The sequence below is a fragment of the Pleurodeles waltl genome, chromosome 5 (genome assembly GCF_031143425.1).
Source record: "Pleurodeles waltl isolate 20211129_DDA chromosome 5, aPleWal1.hap1.20221129, whole genome shotgun sequence".
Lineage (NCBI taxonomy): Eukaryota > Metazoa > Chordata > Amphibia > Caudata > Salamandridae > Pleurodeles > Pleurodeles waltl.
In genome coordinates, this window is record NC_090444.1 from 435,637,646 (window position 1) to 435,660,373 (window position 22,728).

Genomic DNA, 22,728 nt, shown 5'->3' on the forward strand with positions numbered 1-22,728 from the left:
TTCTTGCCCAGAAGCTATGTGGATGTGATTCTTTCATTAGGGAGGTGTACAAAGAATAGGAAAGGTATAAAGGTGGGAGCAGATGGAAGGGTATATCACACTACTACTGGGCAGTGGACTACCCCTCCAAAGAGAGAAAGGGGAGATGGGAGGGGACAAAAGGTTTGAACAAGGGAGCAATTAGCTTCAAACAGTACTTATCCGTCTAGGTCACAATCCAGGGAGGGCATAGAAAGGTGACATGAAGAGTATATGAGTCCCTTCTAATTACAGACTCCTATACTCTAGGTTCTAGAGGAGCCACATAGATCTGAATGCTGCTTCCGGTTTGAAAAACACAATAGGAAACTGTCTCCATCAAAGCGGAAAGCTTACTAAACACTCAAACATCACACAGTGCCCAAAGGATTCTTGAGCTAATGGGGCTCTGCATTCACAATGAGCAAATCCTAATGGCCTGCAGATCTCACAAAAGTCCTCAGACCTTTTCCTGAACAAACATAATCCTTCTGCCTTCACCTTCAGACATGCAGGGAAAAAAAAAATGAGGCTAAGGCCCTTCTTTACCTCTTCATTATGCAGATCATGTATCTGCTTCCTCCTACTACCCTGGTTCTGAGAATGGCCAATAGTAGTATTCATTCACCTTGATGAGTCTGCACTTTGTAATCCGCAGCTGACTTTAGGACTCTTTCCAAAGGTTGTGCATTGTGACAGTAACTAGGACCATCCCACCTTTGCCGGTCTTCTTCCTGACACTCTGTCATCAGTAACAAAACTCTTCACATGTGAGAGGGTTCATCCAACATAGCTGGCATAATGCCTGTTGAGGCGTGACTTCATCTCAACTGACTGATCTGAATATTCCTTAACAGGTGTTAGTCCGAGGAGTCTGATAATGTAGGAGTGTACTGCTCCTCTATTCGTTTCACTTTATCCTCCAACACAAAGATCGTGGAGATGGTACAGGTCTGGAAAGTAACACTTTTCCACAAGGCTTTCATATTTTTTGTAGAGACAAAATTCAAAGCCAGAATGCATGATTCTTCCCTAAACGTTGCGGTGTTGGGAAAAAAGAGCTATACTAGAGACATCATTTGACATTCATTCCCTTTTGCTTGAATTAGGAGGGAATATCAGGCACTTCACAACACAGATGTATAATCTTGTATACATTGATATCGTTCAGGATGCATAATACAATTTAAACAGTTAATTGTGCATGATATATTTTTATTTATTGTGCACATTGCTAATTCTTCAAAGAACAGCATTCTGTTTTTGCATGTACATTACAGGAACTTGACATGTGTTTCACCCTTTTGGCACAAATGCAGCGGCTTTCTCAAGGCTGACAATTGTCATATACATTCCTTCATGTGTATCAAAAGAAAAAAATATCTTTGTTAAATAATCCTTGCAGTGACCACTGTAGACCTCTCATATAGACTTTGAAAGGGGTTACTCAGTGAGAAAATTGCTTAAAGCAGGTGTACTGGAGAGTGCTGTTAAACATTAACTGGTAACAATGAGGTCCTCGCTGCATAGATCGAAGACTGTGGAATACCTTAGTCATAGTAGCTAATCAAAAGGTCACTTGTTCTCATGGTAACAGGAAGGAAAATAGTTAAGACTTATAGGTGTAAAATTATATCAATTAGCAAACATGGTGTAGATGCTGGCATTCACAAATAAGTAGTGAGCAGACTTGTATCTGCTTTATTTTCTCGCTGAAGTCTGCATTGGATTCCAGTTGAGATGAACACCATAAGTTGTTTGTAAATTATCATTGCTTCATTGCATCCAAGCCAGGGTAGGCTGTTACACGTTGTGAAGGTCTTGTTACTGTTTCAGAAGAACACAGCAACCATCTTAGAGTGACACTACTGGCAAGACTATAGTGGGTGGTTATAGTTAATTGAAGGTGGTCCGTTTAGAAGATTAAATCAAAATAATAAAAAGTGTCAGGGAGTCAAAGTGTAATATATATATGTGTGTATATATATGTTATTTATATTCTTGTACCAGTATGAGTCGGATCGACATTACAAGTAACTGGAAATTGATGTTTTTTTTTTTTAAACAAAAATGAAATAAATATTTTCCATACATTATCAGAAGCTGTGGAGTGAGCACTTGAGGACAGTGGTGTGGATGATGAGGTAAGTAAGGACATTCTGGTGCACACCCCAACCGCTCTTGTGGAGATTGTAGACTATGTTTGAGAGCTGCATAAAATCAAGCCTCTAGATGTGTAAGGCCCAGTGAGACACTGGAGACTTTGATAGAACGGGCATGTGAGATAGACCACTTGGAGAATGCTGTTCACGGGGGACCCACCCCCTAAGTGCCTCATGCTTAAATACAGCAATCCGCACCAGAGGTTGTAACCTATTCTGATGGGGACCTGACAAGGCCCTACCCCTTGCACCCTACTTCAGGTTAGCTGGGCCTGGTGGAAGAACACAGCAGCTTCCCCCAGGCCCAGTGCAGGTCATGGGCCTGAGCTGCAGACCCTGGTGTGGTCATGGGGTACAACATAAGTGTAACTGTGGCTTGGACCAACCGTTTGTCATACGCGGGCCCTGGGGACCAGAGCATCCCACCTTCATTTAGTGGTAGCTACACGTGCTGGCCCTGCTTGGAGATAACAGTTGGAACCTGGCATGTGACATCTCCAGTGGTCCTGCACCAGACTGCCTACTCCTGATCATTACCTGTTTGAGACTTTGTTTTTATTTAACTACTGAAATATGTAGGTGACAATAACATCCTTGACCCTTTCTAGGCTTGTTTTAGGCCAGCAGAAGTACAGAGTTGTTTATTGCATCAGTGCTGAATGATCTATGTACACTAGTAGATAGAGGCAAGGTAGGTGCCCTGATCCTTGTGGACCTCTTAGCGGCCTTCAATACTGTTGACCACACCACCTTGTTTTCTAGGTTAAGAAGGACAGGTATTAACAGCACTGTGCTAGACAGATGGACCTTCTGCCTAACTGGCCACCACCAACAGTCATGTTTGCCTCTTTTAAATCTAAACCCATGCCTTTGAACTGCAGAGTTCCTCTGGGTTCTGTCTTGTCCTCAGTGCTATTGAACATCTACGTGTCTACTTTTGTACATCTTTGGGATCAGATGTGAGTAGGTTTCTACATTTATGCTGATGATGTCCTGCTCGTTTTGGGAAACCTCACTTTTTGGTTTCTGCTGCAAAGGTATGGAATTGGTTTCCTTGTTGTTATGCCAAGAGCCCTTTCTTATCCTTTTCAGTAAATAGCTAAAGCTGTTTCTGTTCAATAAACCGATGTGGCTTGGTTTAATGAAACTCCATTGTTTAGCACCATGACATTTTGGTGACTGTGTCCTTTACAAATAAGTAATTATATTACTTATCATACCTGGGGCATAGGTGCACCAGTTTGCCAGTGGTCAGGGGCCTAGAGAAGTAGTCTGGCACAATGACATTATCAGCAGTCACCAAAATGAGTAGGGTGAGCCCGAGTACAGCTTGTCTTTCTGAGCAGTATGGGTAAAGGCAAAACAAGCTACAACTGAAGAAAACTAGACAAATTCATGAAACAGAGTCGAGCTCGTCAGAGTCAGTCAAGTTAGAAGCCCTGCCCCAGCACCTTGGAAGGCTCTCACAGAGATAATCCAACTTCTACAGCAATGATCTTGCAAGCAATACAGTTGTTAAATTTGGCACTGGAGAAAAAACAACAGGGAGGTGGGGATTTATGTAATTCTTCTGAGGCCAGTACAAGGAAGCGTGGTTAATCATAACTGAAATAGATACTAGAATCTTGATGTTGGAGACAATGAAGAAATTGCAGCTATTAATGACCCACTTATCAGTGACACCTAGGCTCCTTGAAGAGCGGGTAGAGGATGCAGAGTAAATTTCCTCTGACTCATGGGCTTTCTGGAGGGAGCAGAGGAAGACCAGCCTCAGCTGTTTGTGGACCCGTTGGCTGTGAGGCTGGATGTCAGCCGAGAGACCATCCTTCTGCTTTGTGGTGGAATGCATCCGCCAAGCGTTGACCCAGAGCTCCCCACCAGGATCCCTGCCGAGATCATTCATCACCAGACGTATAAGCCACAAAGACACAAATTAAATCTTAACTGTTGCCTGTGAAAAGGAGAGTGCCTTATTCAACTCTAAATGCATTACAATCTTCCTTGACTATGCCAAACAAGTTTAACAGTCACAGATATCGTTTGAGGGGGTAAAGTAAAAACTACAGTTTATATGTTGCTCTACCTCGCCAGGCTCAAAGTTCTGTTCTAGTCTAAGTTGTTTTTCATTGTGTCTCACAAGGAGGACTCTGACTGGCTGGTGGAATTACCTACTGCAAGACAGGGATCTGAGAACCAACCAGATCGCACACAGCAGTGCAGGGTGGAGCACTCTAGCCCTAGAGCAGAGGCGAGAGGAGTGGAAAATGAGGTAGCTTGTGATCTGGCCCTTCACAATACCTTTCAGAGATGCTAGGCATTAATTGAGATTGCCAGTGAAAGAACTGACTGGCCTTTGGCGTTCGCCATAGCCTGGTTCTGTGTCGCCACTGCAGCAGGCTGATTGCAACTCTTAAAAGGTCTAGTGCCACAGCCTCTTCCCTCTACATCTGTGAGAGATGCAAGGCAGTCATTGAGGTTGTCAATAAAGGACCTGACTTACACCTGGCATTTGCATTAACATACCTGAACAACAAGGAAAGGAAAACTGCAGCCACCTCTACAAAGTAGGAGGGCAGCCCTCCTTACCTCAGACCGAGAACACACTGAATTGGACTCAGGGGATTTGTTGTGTCTTATTGACATAACGTGTGCAGTTTTGAAACAAACTGCTAAACAGGCAGCCAAACAAACGTGGTTGGCAGCACAGTGTAAGCGCTGTGACTTTAGGGATACATCAGGCAAGGTTTTGTAATAGATGTCCATGATTAAGGCTGTTATTCATGTAGTAGTAGACATCTAAATCACCCAAGAAGAATTGACCCACAAGCTCACTCAAATTAATTTAATTTTAGCAGATTGCTATTCTCAGTTACACTCGCCAACTCCAAATGAGCTTGAGCTGGGACCTGGACATCATACCCCGTCTCTCGATGCACAGACAGCATCTCTGAAAGGCAAGGTCTTGATGCTGAGATCGGTAGAGGACGTCTCAGGAGCTCTCAGGTCTTGAGTGACAGGCAGACTCCAGACCCAAACAATATACCGACTGAATTATTTCAAAGAATGATTAGCATAACTATGCCACATCTGGAAAATGTGTCATGGGGCACTAACTGACTGAGATCTCCTTGAGGACATCTGCACTACAACTGTAGTAATTCCAACACCTGAAAGCCTTCCTGATCGGCGCTCTTCGTATAAACCCATCTCACTAATAAATACTAAAATCAAGGTTCTGGCAAAGGCACTGGTGACAAGACCAGTGAATGTAATCTAATCACTTGTTCACCCATAAGAAAACAGCTTTATGCCAGGGAGAGCAAATAATATCAGGAGTGTACAAAATGAAATAGTGTATGTAGGACACAATAGTTGGCTTATACACTCATCCGGTTGACTGGGGCTACTTGTTCTTAATCCTTGAAAAAATTAATATAGGTCATGGAGTCCTCAGGACCCTCTACAAATGAGTGCAATGGAAAAAGTGAATTTAGAAATCTCCTCTTTCTTTGACTTCGGGAGGGCTGTTTGTCTCCATCCTGTCCGCTCTGGCCATTGAGCTCCTTGCTGAATGACTCCGATTAGAAGCTTTGGTTTAGGGGTTTGAATGGGAGGGCTGCAAACAGATAAGGTGTCTTTACACGCAGATGAACTCCTATGTTTGTATGATGCTCTCACTGGTCGGTTCTGATTCAGATTTTAGAAAGTTTTGGAAAGTGCTCCGGGCTGAAAGTCAGCTGGGAGAAATCCATATTCTAACCATTACAGCATGGGATTATCTCGGAATATAAGACCTCTTGCTTTAAATATTTAGGCATTACAGTGACCCGGTGACCCATTGGTATCCTGGCACCTCAATATAAGGCTGCTGTTTGAGTTCCTTTGGACAGAGCCAGAGGAATGGGATAACTTCCACTTTCAATTATTGGGCAGTTGGCTGTCTTTAAAGTGCTGCCTCAACTGTTATATTTACTACAGATCTACCCTTTTGAGCTCCTCCCTAGTTCTTCCTCAGACAGGGTAACATGTTTTGATATGCTCCTACCAATGACAGGGCTCTTCTTCACAGGTGGCCATGGAGAAGTGCTAGCAATCCTTGTAAGAGGTGTGTTTGGTGCCTCAGACATCCAGTCACACTGCAGAGCTGCACCTCTCATTGTGGTGAGCGATTGTCTGCATGAGGGTGACAGAGGGCTAACCTTCCAGCTCAAACAGCCCTTGTTTTTTGCCACCCTAGCACAGATATTGCTGCATCAGCAAGATACCAGAAGATGTTCTCCCACCACTAAAGTGTCATTGTCCTGTTGGTACAAGACACCTAAAACAAAATTGTTAGATGGGCAGGGTTACTAAGCAAAAACCTCTACGGACAGGTAGTGGCTGCCCAAAATTGCTGCCATGCAGACTTTGAAGCATTCAAAGTTAACATGCCGCTCCGTATTATTTGTGTGGTCCCCTGACTTCAGCCCACCGGAAGCAAGTGTAACAATAGAAGACAAGAGAAGTGACTCCCCAAGAGCTGACTGCCTTGGCAAGGCTACGGTTTATACAATTTAAATATTTCCACAGGTTATACTATACCCACAAGTACCTGCAGCTTATGTGTTGCAATGTCTCAGTGAGTTGCTGGTTTTGCTCCAGCATTGTGGGAGAGTTTTTTCTTATGATACTGTAGTACCCAGTTACCAAGCAGTATTATCGAAGGGGGATGGACACCATGACCCTCTTAGGTGGCTGTGTTTTTCCATTGAGTTGGAACCCTAGCTGGACACAGGCAGGCTGCTATGACACTGTAATCAGGAATAGTGGCTTGGGTCATGGACCACTGTTTTTGATTGAAACATCGATCTACCAAATGAGAGGATATCATCACAAACATCAGAAAATATGGCTCTCCTTTTTTAAACACTTTGGTGTATAGCAGCTCCTTATCCCCTAATTGTCAATGCCGCCAATGATCTTTCCATGGGATGTACGTGCACACTATTTTCATCTACCTGTGCCAACTTGCATGCTGCAGCTGCACTGTGTTTCTGAAATATATTTGAAATGTAATTCTGATGTCTTCCTTCACATGACTAGATCAATTCAGACTTTTTCTCTTTATCTATTTATAGCTCATGTTTTTTAAGTAATTAAATCATTTGAAATCTCAATATGGCCCAACATCCAATCAGATTAACCAATATATAAATATAACACGAATATTCATAGTAACTCCTCCTCTACTCCCTCACAGAACACTGAGAACAATAAAATATAGCAAATTGCTAAAACAGCGGGTGGTCTGTTACATCTGCTCAATATGAAACAGCAACCTTAATAGGTAAGGGAAAATGTAATAATAAATGTATACATCGAATGGACCCCAGTAGGTGGAGTTGAGGAAGGATTGATTATCTTTGTGTGGTTAAGGAAACAAACCATTTCTTTCTACATATGATAATATGGATACCAGCATGTTTTTTTAAAGCAAAATTAAGCACAACTGAATATTGCTGACTGTCAAACAGCATTGCCTTACAAAAGACCTCCTGGAAAAATATTTGAACAAAACTGAAGGCATTTTGAAAGAAATGCACCACTGAATTGTCACAGTCTTCTTGGGACTTCAGTCTCTCAATTCAACAAACATAAATTAAGACATTTTGGCATCATGGTTGCAGGAGTTGTAACCACAACAAACACCCAATTAGCAAAATGTAATGATGTCCTTCCAATGAAATGATCTACTACGTTGTTGTGTGACCTTTTTGGGAGCCCTGGGGCAGCTGGGTTACTGGACTCAAAGTATAACAGTGAAAGCATTTCTGAGAGAGACTTCTTACTGAAGACTTCTCAACTTAGAATATTTCCAAGGCGTCAGACTTTGAGCTGGAAAATTCAAAGCACTACCTCAGCATGCCGACAGGTGGCTTGGTAGCTTCAGTAACCTCACTCTGCGCCATAAGTGACAGGCACCAACCTATATTGGTACCACCTATGTGTGCTGACATCAGTCCCATTTGTTCTGTGTCAACAAGTACAGATCCAGTGCTACCCTGATCTATTTGAAACTACGTTTTCAAAGGATTTTCAGCAGAACATTTTCCAGTGTGCAAAGGACATGTCCCCTAACACATTCAACTGGGCTTAAGCCTTCTGGGGAATTTCACTGACAGATGTCTGTCACTGATCCCCAGATGATCTGCCTGTGGTCGTCCTTTGTCTCTGAGGTCTGCAGTGACAGTGACCAGATGCACCCTAAAGCAATGCAGGAGTGTGAGGACAAGCTGTTTGTTTCCAGACACTGGAAGATTCCACATCAGATGAAGTCACATGGGAGATCACAGTCCAGTGCGTGACGCCTTTCCAGTGACAAATCGTCATCAAAGTCTAAGTCTTCGGATAAGTAAAAAAAGAAGTCTAAGCAGTACTCTGCCCCATCGCTCTACTCCAAATATGCATAGAGGGCACATGGGTGTCATCATGCCTCCAGGACTCTCCTGAAGTTGTTCCACTGAGCGTGTTTTTGTTTCCTCCCTGTGCCAGCCTGAGTTTCCAGGGCAACGCCGCTACAGCTTAAGGAGTTTGAAGAAGTGATGATGCGCTTATTTATGTAAGTGTCTCATTCTGGCATGCCTTTCTGGCCCAAGAAGCAGAGTCCTCCCTTCTCTGGATTTCCGCTTGTGGGCTGTTCCCTCTGCGCCAGTTGAGCCCTTTGGAACTGTTTCTGGATCTTTACTAGATTTGGCACTGGACCCCTTGCTGATGCCACGACCCAGCTGGAGCGTGATCCACCGATGTTGACTTCACTACTGCCAGACGACGGTGGCCAATCCATAGAGCTATCCAGCTCCAGGACAGTGCTGCACTGACTGAGGTCGTGTTTGATGCCACTTGTGGCTTACAATGTAGGCAATCTATCAGATAATGATAATATCCCTCTGCCCCGGACCAGGGGCCAATTTATTCATGATACCATTGGCACTAATTTATGATACCAGTGATGAAATTGCCCAACCATACAAGATGACAACTGGTATGATGATCTCCAGGATGCCAGTGGCCGACCACTTCACCGGACATTGTCCTGTTCTCTCGTCCAGTTCCTTCCACTGGGGAAAGTACATCATTTGCTATGGTGGTGAAGAGGGGTGCCGAGATTTTTGACCTCCAGCTCCCTTATCAAGAGGTTAAAACCAATGTGTTAACCAAAGTCCTTCAATGTGGTCAGACCCATTTGGAGCCTCTCCTTCTGTTTAATGAGGCCTTACTGATACTTTCTTACAGACCTGGGCTAAGTGATGGTCAGTCTTGCAGGTTAACTAGTTGACCTGTGCAGGGCTTAGCCCAGGTCAACCTCCAGATTGCTATTGCTACCGCCCTGCATGAGAACCGGGATTTTCACACTCAGCATCCTACCCCTGAAAGTCTGGTGGTGCTGGTGTTGATCAGTAAGGTATACCAAGCACGTTCCCCAATGCTCATCCTGACAGTCTCAAAACTGGTTGTCTTTCATCCTCTAGTCTTGCCCTGTGTTTGGTGAATAATACTTGCCTTCTAAGCCGCTACACTCAAGCCCTTCGGAACTCAGTGGCTCAGATACTCCAAGTTGTTTCTGAAGAGGCGTGTGCTATTGTTTCATAGACCAATTAAGATGTCTGTGATGCAGTTAAATTTACATTTCATTGTGGGCTTGATATAACAGATTTTTTTATGCAGAGTCAATGGCATCAGTGTGACCATCCGTAGACATGCTTGGATGCCGACCATGGCTTTATCATGGGATGTCCAGACCAGTTTGATGGACATAACATTTGATGGTTCACGCCTTTTCGGGGACAAGGCATATTCACCCCCTGGGCGCCTTCAGGACAGCAGTGCTACAGCAGGTGTGTAGGCCCAGCCCCCACATACCAGTGACCGGTCCTGTGACCAGACAAAGCCCTTTCGAACCCAGCTCCCTTGCCTCGAGGTCCCTACTTTGCTCTTCTGATCTGTCTTTGTTGTCCTTTTCCAACCAGCTCCTTTCTCTACCCTCTTTCTTTATCCTGCTCCTTGACATCTGCCAAGACCGTTCACCCTTCTGTGCTTTTTTTTGCGCCTCTCCCATTTATTTTGTGCCGATTTGATCTCTCACCTTTTTGTAACTTGCTCTTCACCTGTTTTTAGGTGGAGCGCACAAACACTCTGACCTTTTATAATCTATCTGTGGGCTTTTAACCATGCCCACCCATCACTCGTTCATGGGTTTGCCTTTCAAAAATCCTTTTTTATCATTGGTAGGTGCTTAATGTTAGTCTCAAGTTGGGGCGTTTTTATTTTCCGCCTTGGCCAATGATCCTGTTACATGGATAATTGCATGTTTGCCGATATGTTTGACTGCGAGGAAACTTCTCTTTCTTTTTCCTTTTGTGTCTCTCCTTCGCGCTCATGCTCATGCCAGCAACGGCGGTTTGAATTGGCTCGCTTATGTCAACTGTTTTACTTTTTATTTTGAGCAAACGCGAGACCCATTGCATTGCAAATACTTGTTTGCTCCTGTTGTCACTTGTTTTACCCATTGTTTTGGGCCTGTGGTCACTTGTTTTTAACCATTTTGTGCCAGATTTCTCTTCCGCCCCTTAATACCTTTCTACTCACTTGTTTTTGTGCCTTTTTCGCCTTGTTTCAGGCCTTTTGCCCCCTCTGTCGTGCTCCCTGCAGCCCCCCTTGTGTACCTTTTTCCACTTCACACTTCCTGCCGTTCCCACTCCTTACCTGCTGCTCTTCCTGTAATGTCTCCTTCCCACCTCTTCTTCCTGTGTCTCTGCAGCCCCGCCCTCTGCCCACAGCACTCCTCCACACACTCCTCCCCCTCGCTCTTACCTCTTTCCAGGACCTATTTCTTTTTTTTTAAACGTTCTTTCTTCTCTCATTTGACAATATACAATGTATTGAGTACAAATCAGTTCATATATTATGCTCTTTCAATAAGGAAAGCATGATATCATGTGGAGAATCACTCAATAGAAAACCTAATATCCTTTTGTCTATCAAGAGGTAGGACACATGAAGTCAAAATTCTTGCAAATGAGAGCAGAAGCTGAGGCAATATGGGTAATGTATCCTACAGCCAGGTCAAGGTCGGTCTAGGCAATGTCATCAATTTGGGAGATAAGGTATGTCCGGGGGGGGGCGGTCTCCACAATTATGGGCACGTATTTGACATAGCACTTTGTGGGGGGTGGGGGCTTTCCTCCAGCAACAGACCAGTTGCTTTTTGGCCTTACACAGAAGCACTTCCACCAGTCGTCTAGTTGGCTCGTTACTTGTTTGGTGTACCTCAGTAAAACAGTCAGTGGGGTGCAGTCAAGTGTTCATGTCCACTATTTTTGCTGTGTTATAGCAGACCTCCTTCCAGGTTGCCATTCCCACTCTAGACTCTAGGTATAAAAAACCTTCAGGTTACAGGGGCATAAAGAGCATTGCGCCACTTTCACTGGGTTCAGCTAGGGCAGATATTGTTGTTTACTATATAATATGTTAATGAACCTGAAATTAAGTAGCTTATGTTTATAGTTCATCAAGAGAAGTTTCATTTAAATGCGACAGTATTTCTAAGTCTTCATGTTTATATCTTGGGCGAGATCCATCTTCTAGTTCTCCAGTGCTTTAATATCCATAATTGTTTATGTTTCTGTGTACAGTGTAGCGATCCAGTCTCAGCGTTTTGCTCTTTGGAAGAGTTAAATGAATGGTGGGAACCTCTGAGGTTCGTTAGGCCAGGGAGATGTTGCTGCATGTCGCAAGTGCATATAGTTGAATATGTCAAGAGGTGTGACGGCTCTTTCTGCTCGAAGCTGGTCTATGGTAATGAACAGCGTTCACAAAGAGCTGCCCAACTTTCAGCAGACCAGCACTGCTCCTCACCCTGATATCTGAAGTTTGGGGGAGGGAATGGGGGTTGTCTAGTAATGGCAGATGGGAAAGTAAAGGTATTCATGACCAGCTCTTTCCACCATACGCCAGATGGACCAGGTAGTACAGGGTACTATTTCTATATCTTGGGTCGGTTTTGAGGGTCTGGTGGCTCCACAGGTCAGAAGCTCTTCTGGAAGCACCTCAGTGTGCTCTGTCAGGACATACAGAACATCTTGGGTCTGTTAGTAAAGGTAGGTGATGTACAGGGATTGTGCAGCATGAAAGTATCTTTCTAAATCTGGTAATGCAACAAAGCAATCCCCCTTCCCCCTTGGGCGTTATAGCAGGGTGAGTGTCTCCCAGCAGAGTCTTGTGTTCTGCCCCCCTCCTCCATGCCAGGCAGATCAATCCTGACTTTAGTTTAATACTAAATGGTTGGTTTAGGGTTATGGGGATATTTTGGGAAAGGTAAAGAAACGTTGGGGGCACTAACATTTTAATCAATGAAATGTGTTTCGTTGTGGATAGCAGTAGTGGTATCCATCGCTTGCTTGTTGTGTTAGTTTAGTTAGCACTGGATTGTAATTCTCGAATATTATCTGAGGGTTTATCTCGGTACAGTATAAACCCTCAGGTATCATACCTAGCCAGTGCACCATTGCAAAGGGTTATTAAGTCACTTTTATTGATTCAGATTTACAGTTAAGCCATACAATAATTAACACAAAAATTACAAAATGCAAAATACCCCGACGTAAATAGTCATTGTAACGATGCATACCCCAAATAACACAGTACAATAAAACAATCATAACCATGTGTTCCCTCTTGCTAGCAAGCCCCCTTTCTGTAATTTCACGGTCTAACAGTTAGTCTGCATGGCTTCCCTCTATAATACAGGTGTGTCCTTCACTGCAACGCAAACGAGGTATAGCTAAGCTCTATAGGGAGGCACAATGGATGTGCTAAATTGAGGGTACGACTCCAGTGCAAGAAGGACTAGCACAGAAAATATAATGTCTAAGTATAGTAAAACATTGAAACTATTGTGCAATGCTTCCTGGATATAAAAGAAGGATAGTGTAACTATACAACGGGCAAATGAGGAAGCCATAAAGGATTCTTAACTGTGCCAGCCAATGGCTTAAAAATGTTAAGCTTCAATAGGTCTATCCGTGCACTGTTTTTTCTTCCTGTACCATATGAGAAGCTTATAAGACCTACGTGCTTCCAGCAACTGTGCTTCTCCCCTGAGGTGGTCCATCTTTTTCTGAGGGTAGCGCTGAGCTCTTTCTTCTTTTCAGAGTGTTCGTCATCATACCAATCATGATAGGAATCTTGCATTATTATGTCCATGCTCGCATTAATTATCTAGTAGTACTTTGTGGCTTTGAGGAATAGCTTAAAAGTTTTGATCATCACAAGGCCAGGATCCTTGGCCTCCAAGCTCAACATTGTGTGAAATGCATTCCACCACAGATTGGTTGAGAAGTCTTGTGTTTTCCATTTAATGGATGCTCTGAAGAGTTTTTTCTGTTTCCATTTAGGCTTTGTTTGCACACACATGCACATTCTGTCTGGTGCCAGTTTTCGAAATGGGAGTCTGCAAAATCGAGCACAAGATGAAGTGGATCATGGTCACTCTCTCTTCTCTCTTCAACCCACACCAGATCCAGGCCTCCAGGTTAATCATAATGTAGTCAGTTGCACTGGAATGCTTCCCACACGGAAAGTTGGTGTTGGGGGATTATCAGAAGTAGCCCTGCCATTCAGAGGTCTCAAGCACACATTTAGGATAATCCTTTTAACTTTTTAGGACTTTTTTGATGTCCTATCCTCCTTACAAGAGGGTTATGGGAGCTCCCTGGCATAGTTCTCTTCCATTACTTCTTGATCTCACGGGACTAGATAGAGGCTGGTGTTCAAATCCCTACATAATATTATCTTTCTTGCCTGATTATTGGCGGAAGGGTAGTAACTGCACTTTCGTGCCTTATGGTCGATGGTAGTGATTCCAGTAATTTTAATAGCATTAAGGTTTCGACCTTTCCACATGGTGGTAAATAGATGTTGGTGATGTCTATGACTCCTTTGCCTTTTTCTAACTTGAGGTGTTGGATGTTGTTACCTATTGGGAAGAATGACAATTTGGTGTTGAGGGTACACGCGGCTTTGACTCAGATGTGGCACCACCCTTTGCCCTTCCTCTAGGCTGGCTTATGGCGGGTGTATTAAAGGAAACAACTCCTCTACTTCTTATATGAAACGTAGTCCTTATCGTCCAGCTTTTTGCTTAGATCCGCTATGTTCCAGCTTATTATCTGCATGTGGTCTGCCACTGGATAAAGGGATCGCTGTTTTGCCTATAAGTAGCTGTTTGGTCGCCTAGCAGTAACAATGGGATCCCATCCAGGGTAAGAATGAGGATAGGTGAGATTGTGAAGGGCATTGGACTATCTACCTAATTGGAGTTGACTATCCCTTGCTGTAGCTTCTCTTGTTGCTGCGTGAAACCTCAGAATTTTAAGATCGACTCTAGGTGGAAGAGGATAGGAGGGGCCGCATGCTTTGTTTAGAAATTGCTGGTAGTCTAGCCTCTCTTTGGGGTTCTGGTTTTGATGCCTGTTAGAAATTGGGTCTCTAGTAGGCAGAGCTATGCACCCTGTCCAAGTAGTGACCACAATCCTAGTCAGGGTAAGTCACAACAAACCCAAATTATCCTGTGCTCACCCTCTGGTAACTTGGCACAGAGCAGCCAGACTTAGCTTAGAAGGAAATGTGTAAAGTATTTGTGCAGTGACTCAGGCAGTAACACAGTGAAAACACCACAAAATAAACCACACATGCTTAGTGAAATAGATAATTATCTGAATAAAATAAGATCAAAACAACAAAAATCCAATTAGCACAAGCTGAAATATCAATTTATATAAGTTCCACCAAAGAGTCTTAGCTCTTAAGAAACAGTGGTTGTGTCCATGTAATGCACAGTTCCTGGGATGTGTCAAAAATATGACGCAAGGGGTCTGCAGATGAGGAGATGCGTTGAAAAATAAGGTGCTGTGTTAGATTTTCCCGCGCAGCTCAGACGATGAATTGTTTCGGTCCACGCTGCAGGGTGATGCATCTATTTCCAGGAGTGCAGCCATACGATATGGGGATATTTTGACACCCAGGAATGATGCGTTGAAAATCCCTGACACGCTGATAGAAGGAGCAGACACTTTGTCGATCCAGTAGGTGATGCAGCAAAATTTCAGCCGTGAGGCAGGTGCTGCATCGATTTCTGCAGGTGTTGTGTCGATTTTCTGGCACATGGAGATTCTCTTCCTTTTGGTGAAGTCTTTGTGGGCCTGAGACTTCAGAACAGGAGGCAAGCTCACTTATGGGGAAATTAGCACCTATGGGGACAGCAGAGTCCTTCCAGCAGAGTCAGAGGCCAGCAGGACAACAAGCAGGGCAGCAGTCCTTCTCAGCAGAGCAGTCCAGATGAGTCCTTTCGGCAGCCAGGCAGTCCCTTTGAGTCCAGGTGTAGATCCAGAAGTGTTTGATTTGGTGGGATCAGAGACCAACTATATATACCCAAAAATGCCTTTGAAGTGAGGGAAACTTCAAAGAGTGGTTTTGAAGGGCACAGGTTAGTTCCCCTTTCAGGCAGTCCTGTCTGCCAGGATCCCTGTGGGGAATCCTTTGTGTGAGGGCAGGTCACTGGCCTTGGAAGTGTAAGAGAGAGCCCCTCCACCCTTTCTGCCCAGGGAGACCCATTCAGTATGCAGATGAATGCAGATGTGACTGAGTGTCCTATGTTTATGGCTGTCTGGGTGGAATGCACAAGGGAAGCTGTCAGCCAGCACAGACCAGACATGGATTGGAGACAGGCTCTAAGGCAAAGATGGCAGTAAGTGCAGAGAAATGCCCACTTTTTGAAAGTGGCATTTTTAAATAGTAATTAAATAATCCAGCTTCACAGGTAAGAAGTATTTTTTATTACCATTCTGGCCATACTAAACCTGACAGGGTTACTCCTTCCAGATCAGAGGCTACCACTTAAAAGTATATAAGGGCAGCTCGAAAGTCTATGAGAGAAGCAGGCCTCACGGTAGTGGAAAACAAATGTGTACGTTTTTTCACTACCAAGACATGTACAACACTTAAGTATATGTCCTGCCTTTTACCTACATAGCACCCTGCTCTATGGGTTACCTAGGGCCCACCTTAGGGGTGCCTTATATGTAGAAAAAGGGAAGTTTTAAGACTTGGCAAGTCGTTTTAAATGCGAAGTGGCAGTGAAACTGCACACACAGGCCTTGCATTGGCAGGCCTGAGACATGGTTAAGGGGCTACTTGTGTGGGTGGCACAATCAGTGCTGCAGGCTCACTAGTAGCATTCAATTTTGCAGGCCCTGGGTACATGTAATGCACTTTACAAGGGACTTACACGTAAACTAAATATGCCAATTGGGTAGAAACCAATGTTACCTTGTTTAGGGGAGGGAGCATATGCACTTTAGCACTGGTCAGCAGTTGTAAAGTGTACAGAGTCCTAAAACCAACAAAAACAGGGTCAGAAAAATGGAGGGACGCAGGCAGGCAAAACGTTGGGTGATGACCACCCTAAGGTTATCAGGTCTAACATGTGTCACCCCCAGCTAAAAGTGGGGAGGGTAAGGCATAAGAATCTGGAGAGACCATCAGCGTTGGTGTGGTCAGTCTCTGAGGGATGCTCCGCCGTAACGTCCATTCCCTGTAGGGAGATGGACCACCTCAAGAGTTCAGGATTTTCACCCCTCATCTGCATGCGGCATCTGAGGGGCCTGTGGTCTGTCTGAGCCCGGAAGTGAGTCCCAAACAGGTATGGTCTCAGCTTTTTCAGTGCCCAGACCACAGTAAATACTTCTCTTTCAATGACACGCCACCTCTTTTCCTGTGGAAGTAACCTCCTGTTAATGAAGGCTACTGGTTGGTCTAGGCCCTCCTCATTCAGCTGTGATAACACTGCCCCTATGCCATGCTCTGAAGTGTCTGTCTGCTCTTTGAATTCCTTGGAGTACTCAGAGGCCCTGAGCACAGTTGCTATGCACATGGCTTCCTTGAGGGAACCCAAGGCTTTCTGGCAAATCTCTGTCCAGTTCACCAATCTGGACTGCTTAAGATGGCAAGCATGGTGCCATATCCCTTAACAAATCTCCTGTAGTAGCCAGTGAGGCCTTGGAAGGCCTAGGAACCCACTTCAGTTTGGGTTCTAGGTGGTTGCCAAGCCATGACTGTTTTAGTCCTGGCCTGGAGGGGCTGCACCTTGTCACCACCTACCAGGTGTCCTAAATACATCATGGAACCCTGCCCAATCTGGCAATTACTGGCTTGATTGTCAGTCCTGCCTGTTACAGGGCCTGGACCACCTTTTGGAGGTGAAGCAGATGTTCCTCCCAGCTGGCACTGTAGACGACAGTGTTGTTTAAGTAGGTGGCACAGAACACCTCTTTACCAGCTAGGACCCTGTTGACTAACCATTGGAAGGTAGCAGGGACATTCTTCAATCCAAAGGGCATCAACCGGAATTGGTAATCCCTCTTGGGTTAAGGATGCTGACCTCTGTTTTGTCCCCTCAGTCAAGGCCGATCTGCCAGTACCATTATATCAAATCAAAGGTAGTGAGGAATTTGGCAGCACCAAGCCTGTCAATGAGCTCATCAACACAGGGGATGGGCGTAAGGTTTGGTGGTGGAATTGAGGCCTTGGTAATCCACACAGAACCGAAGTTCTGATTTGGTGCCCAGTGGGGCATCCTTTGGTACCAGTATAATTTTGCTGGACCAGGGACTGTTAGAGGTTTCAATCACCCCTAAAGCTTGCATCTTGTTAATTTCCTCCTTGATGCTGGCTTTCACCCTATCTGACAACCTGTACATTTTGTTCTTCACAGGGGGACTGTCTCCGGGGGCAATGTGATGGGCACATGTGTGAGGTCCAGTGGTGAGGGAGAACAGGGAAGCTAACTGTCCCAGCAACTGGTAGCAGTCACCCCTCTGCTCTGGGGTCAGAGAGTCAGAGAGGTTGACACCCTTCACTAACCCATCACTTTCCTGGGCAGAGAGGAGGTCAGGAAGAGGTTCATTCTCCTCCTCCACACTCTTTACTGTCACAAGGAGCATGCTGACTTCAGACCTCTTAAACTGAGGCTTTAGTCTGTTTACATGGATCACCCTTAGGGGTTTCTAGGGGTCTGGAGGTCCACTAAGTAAGTGGCCTCCCACTTACGCTCCTTTATTTCATATGGGCCAGACCAGCGATCCTGGAGAGCTCTGAGCTCTCTTGGTTCCATGGCCTATATTTTGTTGCCAGGTTGAAACTCCACCAGAGTGGCCTTCTGGTCGTACCAGTGTTTCATTACCTCTTGAATGCTTTTGGCCTTTTTTCAGAAGCGGTGCATCTGGTAGCGGACGGCCAATGGCCATAACTGACCACATTCTGGGGAGGTTTCCTGGAAGCTTTCTCCCACCCCTCCTTGACAATGCTTAGAGGCCCCCTAACAAGGTAGCCATAGAGAAGTTCAAAGGGACTGAACCCTACCCCTTTCTGGGGTCACTTCTCTGTAACCAAAGAGTAGGCATGGCAGGAGGACGTCACACTTACACCTCATGGCCTCAGGTAGGCCTGCAATCATGCCCTTCAAGGTCTTGTGAATCTCTAAACTAGACCTTTGGATTGAGGGTGATGGGGTGTGGGGAACGTGTAAGTTACACCACACACATCCCACATGGACCTCATGTATGCAGACATGAAGTTAGTGCCTCCATCAGACACTATCTCCTTGGGGAACCCCACACGTGTGAAGATCCCCATCAAAGCTCTGGTCACTGCAGGTGCAGTCACCATCCTCAGAGGGACTGCCTCTGGGTAGCATGTGGCATGGTCCACCAAGACCAGGATGAATTTGTTGCCTAGTGCTGTCTTGAGGTCCAATGGACCAATTACGTCAATGCCCACCCTTTCAAAGGGGGTGCCAATGACAGGAAGTGGGATCAGGGGAGCCTTCAGCTTTTTCCCTGACTTCCCACTGGCCTGGCTGGTGGGACAGGACCTGCAAAATGTATCTGAGATTGTCTTCATTCTGGTCCAATAGAAGTGGGTGACATGCCTGGCAAAAGTCTTGTCTTGCCCTAAATCTCCTGCCAGGTAGTATGTCATGAGCCAACCCCAGTGAGAAGGCCCGTAACACTGGGGCACCACCAGCACATGTGCTTCCCCGGTACCCGAGCCTTAGACTCACTATGTAGGAGATAATTCTCCCAGTAAATCAGGTGATTCCCAGAGACTTCATCTGCTGCATGAGCTGAGGCCTGTTGCCTCAAGCCCTCAAGAGTGGGACACTCTTTCTGTGCTGTGCAGAATTCCTCCCTGGTAGGTTTATCTTCAACTTGCCAGCCAGCAAGCTCAGGTAGGTCACCTAGGTTGGCAATGTCCTCCCCAGTTGGCTTAGGGGCCTCCTCCTCAGGGTCCCCATCAACCTCCACCGTGGGAACTTCTGGGACTGGTTTCCTTCACCCCTTTCCTTGACAGCTGTCTGGGCCATTCCTCCAGGCTCCAGACGCCCTTGACTCCCCTCCTGGCAGCCATGGACCGTGTGGTCATGCAGACCCACTCAGGCAATTCCACCATCTCCAAGTGAGACCTGAGCTCTACCTCCCTCCAGGTATTGTGCTCCAGGTCATTGCCTAATCTACAGGCATCACAGGACTCACAGCTATTTTCAGAGTACCAGAGACCCACCCCTCCCCCCCACTCAAAGGGAACCATAGCGACCGGCAGATGACTTTCACAATTGTCAGCGAGTATGACTTGGTGTACTGTGTTCAGTAGAACCTGCTCTGCTGACACTTGTCATGCTGGCTCTAGTGACCCACTGCCTATACTTAGAAGTATTGGCAGACATGGGCATTTAGCACCATATTTGCATCCACCAGGAACACAAGGGTTACATCTGTCTGTTCCCCAAAGCTATGCCGTACTACCTCCTCCCCGAGCGCTACACTAGCCAACCCAAGTGTCTGCCCACCTTTGGGGGGCGGTGCCCTCCTTGGACATTTGGAGTCGCCCTTAGAGTGACCATACTTGGAGCACTCTGCACATTACGGAACCCACCTCCCTGCCTTGTAATCAAAGAACCCTTTCTTCTTAAGATCAGACTGGAACTGGTTACCACTTATTCCCTCTTACAGTAACACAGTGAAAACACCACAAAAATACACCACACAGGTTTTGGAAAATAGATAATATTTATCTGAATACAATAAGATCAAAACGACATAAATCCAATATGCACAAGTTGAGATATCATTCCTTCAGGAAATCCACATGCGTCCTACAATGCCTGCCTCGCAGCTGAAATTTCGCCACATTGCAAACCGGATCAACACAGCACCTATTTCACTGTATTACTGTATGAGTTATTGCACAAATACTTTACACATTGCCTTCTAAGTTAATCCTGCCTGCTCTGTGACAAGCTACCAGAGGGTGAGCATAGGATAATTTGGGTTGTATTGTGAGTTACCCTGACTAGGATTGTGGTCCCTACTTGAACAGGGTGCACACCTCTGCCAACTAGAGACCCAATTTCTAACAATGCTTTTCCGGGCCTACCTCATCCATGGGAGGGTATGGCTGAACAGGCATCTTCTCAACTATTACTCTCCAGGTTGCAAGAACTTAAGCATGCTTAATTAGATGATCTGCTGTTGCATTATTGCCTCCAAGCGTTAGTGTCTGCACCCTCCCCTGCTAGTCCCCCCCACAGGAGAAACTTTATGCTAAGCAAATCATTTTAAGTTAAGTTGGAATGGGCCAGTGAATTAGCCAGTTTGAGGATATTTCCCCTATTTAACTTGTCGTGGTCCCCCCCTTGAGTGGTACGTCAGGATAAAGACTGTGGCCATACTGCCTCTGGGGCCTTCATTCACCTCAGTAGAGCAGCTGGGCTCTCTGTGAAGGTACAGTATTTGAAGCCCGAGTGGTTGGGGGACTGGAACCTGACCATCAACTAGGGACGCATCCCCTAATGTAACATCCTTAGCACTACTTGATGCAGTTTTGTTAGGGGCTTCATACTGTAGTCTCTGGTGATTATCTGAGTTCCCGGAGGTAGTAAGGGCAGAGCAGGGGCAAAGGTCAGCATCATCGACCTCTACCTCTGTTCTTGGTGGATTGGAATTTTGTATATAAGGTTCTTGGGTGTATGATGAAGCCTCAGACACAGGAATGGCGTAGCCCTTCAATAGCGTAACCCCTTGCCGGCTATAGTCCAACGATGGTTAATTGGTTGCATCTCATCCTCTGCCACACTTCTGATTCTTGCAGCTTCTGCTGCCCATTACAGGAAGGGGCTGATCTGGCCCTTCCCTGGGAGCGTGTTGCGGCCGTATTTCTCCCAGAACCCGTTCCTGCTTGCCGCACTCCTGCTTGCTCCAAACCCGGTCGCGCGCTTGTCTGCTCGCAGAGGGTAGTCTGTTGTTGGTCAACTGGTGGGTACGGTCAGTGGGAACATTTCAGATTTGACCCAGCTTATTCATACACCTGACAAATCTCCAAAGTGTCCTATCTCTTCTATAATCAGTGTAAGGTTTACCTCTGAGTCTTTAATGAAAAGAAGTATGTCATCAGCATAGATGAACAACAATACACGCGTATTTGAGAATATGATCCCATGCTATATTTGCACAGCCTGCAGTCTGGCGGCCAGTAGTTCCATAGTGTTAGACTTTTCATCTTTGGTGTGGTCTCCCTTAACTTTTTTGCCTCTGTTTCCCAGGTTGTTGATTTGTGCTGGACACTGATTTTGCTGTTTTTGTTACTCTGGGCACTTTACCACTGCTAACCAGTGCTAAAGTGCAAGTGCTCCTTTACAAAATGTATATGTAATTGACTTATCCATGATTGGCATATTTGATTTACTAGTAAGTCCCTATTAAAGTGCACTAGAGGTTCCCAGGGCCTGTAAATGAAATGCGACTACTGGGCCTGCAGCACTGGTTGTGTCACCCTCATAAGTAGCTATGTAATCATGTCTCAGACCTGCCACTGCGTTGTCGGTGTGTGCAGTTTTAACTGTAAATTCGACTTGGCAAGTGTACCCACTTGCCAGGCCTAAACCTTCCCTTTTCTTACATGTAAGGCACCCCTAAGGTAGGCCCTAGTTAGCCCCAAGGGCAGGGTGCAGTTTATGGTTAAGGTAGGACATATAGTAATGTGTTTTATATGTCCTGACAGTGAAATATTGCTAAATTTGTTTTTCACTGTTGCAAGGCCTGTCCCTCTCATAGGTTAACTTGGGGGCTACCTTTAAATCTGATCAAAGTGTAGATTCCCTTTGGAGGCGGATGGACATGTGGAGTTTGGGGTCTCTGAGCTCACAATTTTAAAATACATCTTTTAGTAAAGTTGATTTTAAGATTTTATGTTTGAAAATGCCATTTTTAGAAAGTGAGCATTTTCTTGCTTATACCATTTCTATGACTCTGCCTGCTTGTGGATTCCCTGTCTGGATCAGTTTGAGAGTTGGGTTGGTTTCACCTCACACTAGACAGTGACACAAAGGGAGCTGGGGTGTGGTCCGCATTTCCTTATGAGCCATCTGTGCTAGGAGGGAGGGGAGAAGTGGTCACTG

General features: G+C 45.3%; 1 protein-coding gene across 6 annotated transcripts in view; it reads left to right on the forward strand.

The window, feature by feature from the left end:
- The window catches only part of EHBP1 (EH domain binding protein 1), a 1,526,717-nt gene that overhangs the window by 1,114,993 nt on the left and 388,996 nt on the right, over positions 1-22,728 (forward strand). The gene's annotated exons all lie outside the window — the stretch shown is intronic.